This window comes from Mustela erminea, chromosome 3 (genome assembly GCF_009829155.1).
Source record: "Mustela erminea isolate mMusErm1 chromosome 3, mMusErm1.Pri, whole genome shotgun sequence".
Lineage (NCBI taxonomy): Eukaryota > Metazoa > Chordata > Mammalia > Carnivora > Mustelidae > Mustela > Mustela erminea.
In genome coordinates, this window is record NC_045616.1 from 143,816,066 (window position 1) to 143,829,942 (window position 13,877).

Consider the following 13,877-nt stretch of genomic DNA (forward strand, 5'->3'; position numbering starts at 1 on the left):
GTCATATAAATGTATTTGAAAACCACATTGTTTGTGCCTGGCTTGTTTTGCCCAAGATAATATGGTTTTAAATGCTTTTGAATTTATTGGCAGTTCATTATTTTCTATTGCTGATTATTATTCCAATGTATTGGACTTATTACACTTTGTTTGCCCATTAACCTGTTGATTGACATTTGGGTCATTACCAAGTTTTAGCTACTGTGAAGAATACTGCTATGAACTTCGATGTGAGTCTTTTGTGTGCATATGTGTTTCCATTTAGTTTGGATAAATATGTGTGAGTTAAATTGCTAGGTCATGTAGTAAATGTGTGTTTACTTTTATGGTTTTTTTTTTCATTTTTAAATTCTTAGATGACCTAAATTTTATTATAGTCTTTGCTATATCCCTTACTAAATATAATTTGGCATCAACAGCTAAGAAACAACTCACTCATTTTTAACCACTTAATATATTATGTCTCTGGGATATTGGAAGTAATAATAGTACCTGGGACCCTTAAGTATTGCTGGCAGTGGAACAACAATTATCTTCCTTGGAATGTGGGATGACAAAAATTATCCCTATATTTCTTATCACTCAGAGGACACTTAAGGTTTTCTCAGGCTGCTAGGATACCTCACAATAGAATAATTTGGGGGAACATATTTGTGGTTTAATTTTAAGGGTTTATGAGTAGCTTGGAAGTATATGACATTTAAAGCAGTTGAGGAAGTTAAGACTCAAATATGCCACTGAGATCCCTAGCATTCTGTTATCAGTGCATCTGCTGTGAAACCAAAAGGTTATCAGTGGAACACTAAATCTTATCAACACTCCACCAAAATGAAAATAGGAGATGAGCTAAAAATAGCAAAGGGGGACCTGGGTGGCTCAGTGGGTTAAAACCTCTGCCTTCGGCTCGGGTCATGATCCCAGGGTCCTGGGATCTAGTCCTACGTCAGGCTCTCTGCTTCATGGGGAGCCTGTTTCCTCTTTTCTCTCTGTCTGCCTCTCTGCCTACTTGTGATCTCTGTCTGACAAATAAATAAATAAAATCTTTAAAAAAAATAAAAATAAAAGTAGCAAAGACACATCATTTTCTTCACCACAATGGGCTTTTCACTAAGCAATGGATGATGGAGTAAACGATTATCCACCACACATAGAACACACACTGGGCAACACACTTACTTGTCACAACTGTTTGGAATTCTATGCAAATAATTTTTTAGAGATTATTTACATCATTTCTTTTCTAAGATTTTACTGATTTCCTTGAGATAGTGAGAGATAGTGAGAGACAGCTCAACCAGTGGGGAGAAGGAAAAACAGGCTTGGTCCCAGGACTTCAGGATCATGACCGCAGCCCAGAGGCTCAACGTTAACTGAGCCACCCAGGAGCCCCAAAGCCTGTAACAACAGGTATTCCCAGGCAGTCTTCCATCCAAGTACTAACCATGCCTGATCCTGCCTAGCTTCTAAGATCAGACAAATAATAGACTGTTTAAAACATCAACTTAAAAAAAAATAATGCCTTTAATTTAAAAAGGAAAAATGTGTCAATTATTTGATTAGGTAGGTGAACTAAACACCATATTTACTATATTGGTGCTAAGTCTGGGTACATAAACTAAGCATTTTTAAAATAAATAATGTTCCCAACACAGGGTAGATTCTAATTTAGATTTCTTACTTGTATAAAAATATGTAGCTAATTTTAAGTAATAATGATTAATCTGAATGATTTCATATATACGTTTAGACTGATACTAATTTTATACTGTACTTAAAGACATATTTGCATTGTAAGATGCTAAAGACTCATCTTTGTTTATCTAGTACCAATAATAAGCAAAAATGATGGATTAATTGGAACTATATGAAACAAAACTTATAAAATCAAAATCAAAATGTTCAAGCATGCCATGATAATATTAACAAGAAGATTTCCAGCAGAAGCAGTTAATTAGCACTGAATCATGATGTTACTATCTTTGTGCATGATTCTTTAGTTGTGAACTATCAATAGGCTATGCAAATGATGAATAAAGTGTGATAGCCTTGACATATTTTTAGCTTAATAAAGGATGCAACTGGTCTTATCTTTACCATTAATGAAGCTGTGGGAAATGTTATTTTACCAGGAATAGATGTCCATTAATCATCTGTAATATAGTTACCTGAAAGTAGACTATGCATTACAGGAGAAGCCTAAACTCTGTGTAAGAATAAAAAGTTCAAAGAGATGCTGTGTCCAGCCTCTGATTAGTAGGGAAAATGATGGGTTTGGATTCTAAATTATCTGTTGTATGTTAAGGAAAGAACTTTCCCTCCTTTTTTGAGAGTTCATGGTAAACTACATCCATAAATGAGCTTCCAGTTCTGCAAAGGTCAAAGCTAAGGAAAATTTAACTGAGTAGGGGCCGGTCTGAGGAGCCTTGGAAATCAGATAAGGAAAACTATGTGGTGCCATTCCAACTAGGCAAGCATGTATGATCAATCAGCACCCATTCCCATGCTCCAAGAAGGCATGTGTGGTCTAGAAAAGAAGAGAGAGGTGCAAGGAATTGCGTCTTGTGACTACACTAGGTAGGTATTACCCACAAAGCAGATTTCTTCCTGATCTATTCCCTGCTTTGGAAGACCATGAACAGGGAGTGTCTTGTTTAGGTCCAGAAACTAGATGCAGAATAATGTCTCAGAAGAGAAATGGCTAGAATAATGGGTTGGGGAACCAGATGACTGACAAGTGCAGAATTTTTTTATGCAAAATCTAAAAATGGAACAAGTCAGCTGTACAAGCATTTTCCTGTTATTCCCCTACTAGTCACTTGCTATGGAGCTCCTCCATTTTGGAGAGTGATGACACCTGTGCTAAGGGTAAGCGCTGAACAACTCAGTGAGAAAAAAAATAAATAAATATAGAAGGATGTAGATATTTAACCAATATCTAAGTCCATATTTCCAACACTTAGAGACCATAAGGGAAATAATGTCTTCATAGCATGATGCTGCTTTGCAGATAAGTACCACTGTTCGGAAAGATACATTCTCTATGGAAAGAAGACACAATAAAAAGTAATTGAGTTTTACTTACTAGGTAGGAAGGTTTGTTGTGAGGGACTGTGTCTGGCACAATACATTGTCATTTTAATACTTTCCCATTGACTCCTTCTTCTCCCTCTTCCAGGGAAACCTTTGGTTTCTGGTGCGCACAGTTCACAAAGTAAACGGGCAGAAGGCAAATACAACTTTGATGGCAAACACAGACTCATCTACCATCATTTTCACCTGGCAAGAGAAAGTTCACAGAGAGAACACTTACTGCTCAAACACTAGATAGGAGAAACATCTTCCTAGATGGAAGCCTGATCGAGGAAAGGGGAGAGAAAGTCTCTGAAACTTGAAAGTTGAGAAAACTTTCTTTTCTCAGACAGTGGAAAATAACATAGAGGACGATGAGATGCATCTAGACAGAGAAAGCCATGTGTACATTTGAAATTATTTCCCATATACAAAATAGACATGATGAAACAGGTAATTTTCTAAACCTGAATTATGTGAACATAAGAAATTCTTAGGTGTTGAGAAGAGAGAAAGTAACTTTTTGGCTAATGTATTACAAAGAAGGTTTTAGAAAGAAATAGAACCTAAAAAGGTTGAATAACCCACATTTTGGATTTGAAAAAAAAAAAAAAAACCATGGACAGCTATACAGGAATAAATCTATGATTTCATTTTTAGCGGGGAAAATAGACATAAAATGTAAAAGATAAATACTCTTGATTGCTTTGGGAAGGACATTTATCTTGAATACAAAAATCATGAAAATGGGCAAGCCTGGGCTCCGGATTTGGAAAGCATGGGTGAATTTCTGGATGTACCTATGTATCTTTGGGAAAGCCATTAAACTTTTAAAATTGTCTCCTTTCTTATTTACATAATGAGGATAATAGTCTTCACTACTAAGCAAAGTGCAGAATAACACTAGCAATAGCCTTTAAATTTCTAATATGCCATAAGCAAACAACACATGATAGTTTCTTGTTTTTAATTTTGTATTATGAAAATTCCTGGATTTTTAGTTTCACCATTATTCTACTGGTAATAAGGAATAACAAAAGGGTTTTCAATCAAGCAAGTAAAGTTACTAAGTTGCTCTCCAGCAAAAAGAAATTCCTTAGCTGTAATGTAGTATGAAATTGAACAGAGAATGGATGATATAGTCAGAAAAATCACTTCATGGCTTTAGAAACTTGAATTGCACATTGTTCATATTAACAAATAATTAGATAATATCCTGGTTATAAATACAGGAAAAACTATAGAAATACTGATAAGAGATATTTGCTATCTTATAAAGGGGAAATTTCCATTTGATTTTACAATGTATTTTCTAGGTGCAGTCTCAGCGTCTAGCGCTTGGTTTCTGCTCGGGTCATGATCTCAGGGTTATGAGATCAAGCCCTGAGTTGGGCTAATGCTCCACATGGAATCTGTTTAAGACACTCCATCCTCCACTCCCTTTGCCCCTCCTCGTCCTGAATGTGCTCTCTGTCTCTAAAATAAATCAGTAAATCTTTAAAATGTATTTTCTAAATAAAAACTCTGAACAACTCAATAGTTTTGGACAGTATATATTTACCATTTTATCTTATAAATATATAAAATTATGTAACTTATGTTTACATATTTAAGTTAATGTTACTTCCTCAGTTCTGAAAATTAAATTATACTTACTTTGTACCAGAAACATGCTATAAATGACCATATAATGTAATAATATAATTTGCCTCAAAATTATGCAATTTGCTATTTTTCAGCAAATTTTTAAATTTAAATTCTACTAGCCAATGTATCTCACATCGTTAGTATCTGGTGTAATTTCTTTTTAAATTTCATTTATTTATTTGACAGAGATCACAAGTAAACAGAGAGAGAGGGGAGGAAGCAGGCTCCCTGCTGAGCAGAGAGCCTGATGTGGGGCTTGATCCCAGGACCCTGGGATCCATGACCAGAGCCAAAGGCAGAGGCTTTAACCCACTGAGCCACCCAGGTGCCCCCAGATGTAATGTTTAACAATTAAGCAGTTGCATATAACACCCAATGCTCATCACATCACATGTCCTCCTTAATGCCCATCACCCAGTTATTCCAACCCTCTACCAAACTCTCCTCCAGCAACTCTGTTTCCTATAGTTAAGAGTCTCTCATGGTTAGTCTCCCTCTCTGATTTTCCATTCAGTTTTCCCTCCCTTTCCCTATGATCGTCTGTGTTGTCTCTCATATTCCACATGTGAGGGAAATCATATGACAGTTGTCTTTCTTTTATTGGCTTATTGCACTCAGCATAATATCCTCCAGTTCCATCGACACCAATGTAAACAGTTAAGCATTCATCCTTTCCGATGGCTGAGTAGTATTCTATTGGGTATGTATGTGTGTGTGTGTGTATATATATATACACACACACAAATATGCAAGAACATCAGATATCTATATATATATCATCTTCTTTATCCATTCATCTATTGATGACATCTTGGCTCTTTCCACAGTTTGGCTATTGTGGACATTGCTGCTATGAATGTTGGGGTGCAGGTACCCCTTTGGATGACCACATTTGTATGTTTGGGGTAAATGTCTCACAGTGCAATTTATAGGTCATAGAGTAGCTCTAATCTTAACTTTTTGAGGAACCTCTATACTGTTTCCACAGTGGCTGTGCCTTGTCTGTATTCCAACCAACAGTGTAAGAGGGTTCCCTTTTCTCCACATCCTCACCAACATTTGTTGTTTCCAGTCTCATTACTCTTAGCCACTTTGACTGGTGTGAGGTATACTTCACTGTGGTTTTGATTTGTATTTCCCTGATGCCAAGTGATGTGGAACATTTTTTAATGTGTCTGTTGGCCATTTGTATGTCCTTAGCGAAATGTCTGTTCATGTCTTATGCTCATTTCTTGACTGGATTGTTTGTCTTTTGAGTGTTGAGTTTGATAAGTTCTTTATAGATCTTGGATGCTAGCTCTTTATCAGCTAAGATATTTGCAAATATTTTCTCCCATTCTGTAGGTTGTTTTTTAGTTTGCTTGACTGTTTCCTTTACGGTGCAAAAGCTTTTTATCTTGATGAAGTCCCAATAGTTCATTTTTGCCTTTTTTCCCTTACCTTTGGAGACACGTCTAGCAAGAAGCTGTTGTGGCTGAGGTCGAGGAGGTTGCTGTCTATGTTCTCCTCTAGGATTTTGATGGATTCCTGTCTTATATTTTACTTATATCTATATTGATTAGATCTGTGGCAGAGAATATTACTTCTGGCTCTTTCCTTTGTTATGAATTCCTCTTTCTAGTTATTTTTGCCAGAGAAGAACAGATGAATGAGAGAACAAAATCAGAAATAACCACCATGACCCAAACAAAATACATACTAGACAAATCTGAAGAAGTCAGAAACTGAAAAAGAAAAGAAAAAGAAAAAGAAAAATAGGGGGGAATGAGAGAATATAATCTCCCAGGTGGACAAAATAGGGTGATTCACTTGGTCTTGGGTGGATTTTGGTCTGTTTTGTTAAAAAAACACTAAATCTCAAAATTGTAAAGAAAGCAAAACTTGTACATATAAGTTTTGTTTTCTTTCATATATATATGAAATATATATAAACAAAATATAAAATACAAAAATACATCAAATAAAATTTGCATATATATATATACACACACACACAAAAATAAAATTGAACACAGGGAAAGGATGCCAAAAATGAATATATCTATAAAATGTAAATGTAAAAATGAAAGTTAAAAAAAAGACTTAAAAACAAAGAGCTGACAACATAAGAAACTAGTTGAAAAGAAAAAAAAAGGAAAAAAGAAAGGGAAAATTTTCAACTGAAAGATAAAAGGATCATGACAAAAAACCCTCGATTTCTATATACTATTTTCCCCTAGCTTTGGAATGTTACAGATCCAAGTGTGCTTGGGAAACTTGGTATTCACTTGATGTTCTTGCTGGTATTCTTGGGGAGGGGCCTGTTGCACAGTTCCTCAGGTGTTGTTGCCTGGGGCGAGCTGTACCATGTCTTGCCAGGACGCTGGGCTCAGTGCAAGCTCCTCCAGGCTGTTCTATGTAGCTTTTGATCCCTGAGGCTTTCAGCACCCCTTTAAAGGATGAAAATAAAAATGGCCATGCCCTGATCTCCATCCCTGGAACTGAAAGATCTCAGCCCCCTCTTTAGTAAACCCTCGGGGAAAAGCAGTGTTTGCTTTTGTGTCCATCAAACTCTGCAGACTCCTACGGTGCTACACCCATCCTCTGGGGGGAAAGGAGGAAGGTAGCTCCAGGCCTGTGCTTATAGGGCCCCCCAACAGACAGCAGTCACCCGATGGTGCTACAGTTTGCAGTTTATGGCAAACCCAGCTGAGACCCCATTCCCCGGCTTACTGACCACAGCCAGTTTACCTACTCCAATGCTTGGGAACTCTGCTGGCTCAGGAGCCCGTGTTCTTTCTGTGACCCCGGGGCCACGCTCTCCCACATAGGATTCTGCCTCACTTTGCCACCTGAGCACCTTTAGTCACCTCTCACTAGAGCAGACTAAAAAGAGTTCTGGTTTCGTGCTTCATGGCTGCACCACTTTCAGTAGCCTGCTTTGCAGAGGCTCTCTCCCTCCACTATTTATCCTCCATTCCCTTCAAATTCATTTCTCTGCACCTCTTAACATGCCAAAAGTAGTCACTTTTCTATTTGTAGAATTTCAGCAATTCTTCTCTTGCATCTCAAGTTGAATTCACATGCATTCAGAATGATTTGATAGTTACCTAGCTAAAATCAAGGAACCAGATGAAATGAGATCTCCTACTCTTCTACTATCTTGCCTCCCTCCCTGCAATTTACTTTTTAATGATTCATTGTTTAAGGTGATAGCGTAGGGGTGCCTGGATGGCTCAACTGGAAGAGCATGTGAGTTTCAATCTTGGGGCTGTGGGTTTGAGCCCCACGTTAGGTGTAGAGATTACTAAAAAAATAAAATAAAATAAATAAAGTTTTAAAAATGACAGTGTGAGATTACCAAATCATGTTATCTTCTCATATATGATTATATATAAATCAATCTTAGATCATCAAACATCTTAAGCGGTTAATCTAGAAGTAATTTCACTTTATCTTCTTTCTGAATGTCATATTTAAGAAGTGTTTGTGTGTGTTTTTAATACTTTTTAATTTTATCCATCAAAACTTTTTGAATTGACAAATGGAATCTTTGTCCATTAATTAAAATTTATTTCAGATAATTTTACCATCTTAATAGCACAGGACAAAATCTGAAATGTTAAAATCTGAGTCCTTTTAAGCCAATCCAAGGTTGAAGTAAATACCATGGTTCTCAAATATGAATCTATTCATTTAAAAGAAGGATAACAGAAAACAGAAATTTGAAGCTATTCATTCATTTATTTATTTGGGGAGATACCATTAATTTATTATAAAAGAAATTATCTACATGATAAAAGATTTCACAACTTCAGTGGAATAGGCAGCTTCACGTGATGCCATTTCAATAATGATTTATTTCTGTCTATGTGCTTCTGAGAACATCACCATCTCTAAATAAGAAATATTCTTTGTCATCCAGAACTACTTTGGTGCCTCCATATTCTGGGAGAAAACCTTTATTTCCAACTTTCATGCTAACTTTTTGAATCTCTCCATCTTTTCCTTTAGAGGCTAATCCAACAGCTTCTCCTGTTTCTTGCAATACTTTCCCTTGAGTTTTTTCTGGAAGCATAATGCCTCCATTGGTTACAGTTGTAGCTGCGCTCCTTTCAGCTAAAACTTAGTCAAAGAGTGGGGAGACATTTTCTTTTCTTTCTCTTTCTTTCTTTCTTTTTTTTTTCTTTCTTTGTTTTTTTTTGTTTGTTTGTTTTTTGTTTTTTGTTTTTGTTTTTTTTTAAGATTTTGTTTATTTGACAGAGAGAGAGAGATACCCAGGCACCCAGGCACCACAGGAGGAAACTTTCTAATCACCTGTCCTATCATGATTCTGACTGCTGCAGTTCACACTCTGCATACTCTGAAGACCTTCAGTCAGACCCTCGGGGCCATGTGAACTTGAAGCGTTTTTATATATAATGATGTTACACATCATCAATTAGAGTTTTGAAGATCACTGCAGAAATTACAGACAGCAAATTAAAGGCAAGTTGATTTACTCTAAAAGAGCTAAGTATAAATATTGTTAGGAATATATCAGTATTGGGCAACATTAAATAAGATGGAGTTATGGGTGCCAGGGTGGCTCAGTTGGTTAAGCATCTGCCTTTGGCTCAGGTCATGATTCTGGAGTCCTTGGATTGAGCCCCACATCAGGCTCCCAGCTTCTTCCCCGCCCCTCCCCCTGTTCATGTTTTTCTCTCTCTCTCATATAAACAAAATTTTATAAAAAGATAAGATGGAGTTAAATATAAATGACACACAGATGGTATGCAAAATAGTACACACTATTTGTTCTAAATGATTTCATTTATATGAAGTTCAAATTTTGACAAATCTGATCTACAATTCAGAAGTCAGGGTTATTAAGCTACTCTTTGATACTAGAGTTGGATCTCTGCAAATGATATTTATCTTCTTACCAGTTGACTCTTTTGTTAGGTTTTAGTACCAGGAAGTTGGCTCTGAAGGAAGACTGGAAGGTAGGAAGAAGGAGAAACAATTTGCTCCATTTTTGTTTCTTTGCTTTCATAACAGACTTATCAGGGAATTGACTCTTTACCCTGGCATTGGTTGAAGAACCACCTCAAGGGTTTTTTATCTGTTTTTGTTTGTTTGTTTGTTTGTTTTCCTGGCACTTCCAGAAATAGCATCATTGTGTGTGCATGTATATATGTGTGTACACATGTGATTATGGAGGCTAACAAGTCCCAAGATCTGCATTCAGCAAGCGGGAGACCCAGGAAAACCTATGGAGTATTTCCACTATGAGTCCCAAAGCCTGAGACTCAGAATGGTAGTTCCAGTCCAAAAACCTATAGACTACACACTCAGGAAAAATCGGTGTTTCAGGTTGAGTCAGAAGGCAAGAAAAGACCAATGTTTCAGCTCCAGGCAGTCAGACAGACGTTCCCTCTCATTCAGCCTTTTTTGTTCTATTCAGACATTTAATTAATTCTAGGAGGCCCACTCACACTGAGGCAGTCTGCTTTACTCAGCTTATCGATTTAAAAGTTAAACACATTTTAAAACATCCTCAAGAAAACACCCAGAAAAATATTGAATTAAATATCTGGGCACACCATGGCCCAGTAAAGTTGGCAGGTACAATTAAGCACTAGATCCATTCATCAAGTTTCTAGATACTAATAATCAAAAGCTTTCTTTATCCAAGCAGTGACTTCTTTCTGAAGTTACTATTTCAATGTGCCCTCATGTCCTTGTTTCGTGTTCATTTCTCCAATAACTCATATTAAACCCACATGTTAACCTTCCTGTTTTGATATACTTAACTTAGATTTTGCCTTTCTGATGGGACGTGGCTGGCTCAGCCTATGGTTCAAAGAGTGGTCCCAGTAAAGAACCTTAAAAATGGGATTTGGGAATTCATTTACAGTTATCCTTGGACTTGATATCAGTAACAGCCAATGAGAAATGGGATAATAGTAATTAGTGACATATAGTAACATGAAGAATAATTAATTCTGAAGCAAGGGTCTGGATGATCCAAGGACTAATGCACCTGTTATGGTTAAGAATAATGACTACTGGGACTATGGGACAGGATGGCTTTTTCTGATCCTCCCAGAAATCTTAGAAGTCAGGACAGTGGCTCTCTGGAGATCTATAGCTGGGAGAGGATAGCAGGAGAATTGTTTAGATTTTTATATAGTTTAATTCCTTAATCTGATTAGCAAATAAAAATATCCATGCCCTTTGTGAAAATGTATCAAGGAGACAAATTGCTTATACACATTTTTTGTGTGTGTGTTTTGTATTTCAATAACATTTCTAAAAAAATAAGATGTTAAGGCTAAGATGAAAAGGAATGAAAAAGCTGACAATCATCAAACTGTGGACAATTTGAGTATCGAGAAGAATCATGACAGCAATGGATTATAACAAACTGAATTAACTTAATATTACGTGAATCCATAAAGAGAGAAAAAAGTGAAGAAGGCTTCTTTATCATAGGAATATGCCAGTTTACAAATGTACAACGATTGATAGCTGTTTAAAATCACCATATTTTAAAGATTCAGGAAAGATAATCAAAAGATACTAAAAATCATTGTGTCAGTGAATGTTTGTTAAGGAACAGACTATTTACATGGTTTCAAAGAATAATCCCATAATTTACTTCTTAAATACAAATTGAAAAATACACTCTCATAATAATGAAGTCTGTCTTAACTAAATGCTCCTTTTTCCCATTACCGTCCTGGGACAGCTTGGTATGCATGTTGTACGGCAGGTGTTAAACAGCATCACCCATTTAATGTTCTTTCCAGAAATTACTGACAGAATCTAGTCGAAAGGAAATAGATTGATTCACAATGCAGGATACTTTTTTCAGGGTAACTGGTCTGTACTTTTTTTTTTTTTTTTTTTTTTTTTTTTTTTTTTTTAAAGATTTTATTTATTTATTTGACAGAGAGAAATCACAAGTAGTCGGAGAGGCAGGCAGAGAGAGAGAGGGAAGCAGGCTCCCTGCTGAGCAGAGAGCCCGATGCGGGACTCGATCCCAGGACCCTGAGATCATGACCTGAGCCGAAGGCAGCGGCTTAACCCACTGAGCCACCCAGGCGCCCTGGTCTGTACTTTTTAAGACTTCGCTGGCATGAAGAACAGAGGGGCAAACGGAAATGAGGTAGGTTGGGGGAGATAAAAGGGACTTCACAGAAGCCGCGATACGTGATCTGGACGGAAAAAATTAGAAGATATGAAGGGAACTGCAGAGCCAGCTAAGGAAAATTGGGAGTGGATATTTTGTTTGGTTATAGTATTACATCACTTGATTTTCATTTATAGTAACGTTATTATGATGACATAGAAACCAATAGCCTTTTTCTGAGACCAACACGGTAAGGGACTCAGGGCTGGAAGGAAGGTTCTCACATCTTCAGTGATTTGGAAAAAAGAAAGAGAGAGGAGGGACAGGTACGGCAAGATATTAACATCTGGTTGAAGGGTGAATAGGTGTTTATGGTGAGTTTGAAATTTAATAAAATAAAAGTAAATAATTTAATCAAAAGTACACACACACTTATTTTTTACCCTTCAGGGCTTTTTAACTTCAGGTGTACTAAGGATAGAAAAGTATTCAATATAAAAGAACGATACCTTAAAAACCAGTATTTTGCTATCACAAACTCCCCAGCAATTTCACACTTTAAAAATCCCTTAAAAAGACCATATATACTCCACTGGTAAATACAAAATTTCTCAATAAAAAGAAAATTAATGTGTAGAACTAAAGACTAGAGATAAGATGGAAAACTACATTAGTCCTTTTTGGTAATTTTAGCTTGTTGATAAAAATGTAAAGGATTATAGTAAAAAAAAAAAAAAAAGCATAATATGCTACCAGACTTCATATTGACTTCTTTACCAAGATTCCCTTTTTTCCTCACATAATTTTTCATTTGGAGATAGTTCCTTATAAATATAAAAATTAATTGGCTTAAAAATATTTGAAGTTAGTGGCAAAGTAAATCTTACAAAAGCTGTGTAAAAAGGCCAAATGCAGCTAAGCTAATGAATGACTAGATTAAGTAGTAAAATCTAGCAGCCTGATAGAATATGAGGTATGTCCTGGAAATTATATTTTTTGTATCAACCTTCACTGTTTAGTTTTTATAGACCATGACCTACATATATAGGTAAGATTGTGAAATTACAAAATAGAACAAACATATACCCATAATCAAGATAGAAAAGTATCAATAGAAGATTTAGGAATAACCAGACAAAAACTTTAAGTATGAAAAACTTTAAGTATGAAAAAACACTTACTTTAAAAATTAGTTTAGTTAAAAAATTTGGAAAATGTAGATACATACTTAAACAGATGGCAATTTTCAATGCAGAAATGAAAACTATTAAAAGAAGCAAATGAAAATGTGAGAACTGACAAATACAATAATGTTAAAAAATCATTATTGAAATCACAGTAAATTAAACACAATTAAAAAAAGGAATTGGTCAACTTAAGGCCAATGTATAAATTATATCAGAAGAAGAGTAAAAATAATAAAAATTATAAAAGAATATCCAAACCCTGTGGAAAACATCAAATGTTCTATCATACATTTAACTGGAGTCCCAGGGGAATAGAGAAAAATTGGATTCAAGATATATTTAGGAAAACAGAAGCCAAGAATTTTCCCAAAGTGTCATTGTAACTCAATTCCAGAAATCCAAGAAGCTTAGTCTGTCCAAAGTAGGACAAATAAAAAGAAAATCAAACTAGGCACATCATTGGAACACATAGGTGGTTCAGCAGGTTAAAACTAGGCACATTATAGTCAAGGGCTGTGAGCTAAATATAAAGAGGAAATCACAACAAATGCTGGAGTTAGTGGGGAAGGACATATTCCAAATAAAGAAATAAACAAAAATGATGCCTAAAGTTCCATTAAAACAACAACAACAACAAACAAAACAAAACAAAACAAACAAACAAACAAAAACCTGAGAAAGAAGACATTGAAATTGTATCTTTAAACTCCTAGGGGCAAAATAAAGTATAAACCTAGAATTCTTTTTTTTTTTTTTTTAATTTTAATTCCAGTTAGTTAACATACAGTGTTACATTAGTTTTAGATGTACAATAAAGTGATTCAACACTTCCATACATCACCTGGTGCTCATCACAATTACTGTCTGTGCTCCTTACT

At 35.7% G+C, this 13,877-nt stretch overlaps 1 long non-coding RNA gene across 1 annotated transcript in view; it reads right to left on the minus strand.

The window, feature by feature from the left end:
- Nucleotides 1–2,445: 2,445 nt before the first annotated feature.
- The window catches only part of LOC116585661, an 80,455-nt gene continuing 69,023 nt past the window's right edge, over nucleotides 2,446–13,877 (minus strand). Inside the window, exons 3-4 of the long non-coding RNA XR_004283753.1 lie at nucleotides 3,083–3,276; nucleotides 2,446–2,524 (exon numbers count right to left, since the gene is read on the minus strand). This is a non-coding gene — a long non-coding RNA (uncharacterized LOC116585661). The remainder of the gene's footprint in view (nucleotides 2,525–3,082; nucleotides 3,277–13,877) is intronic.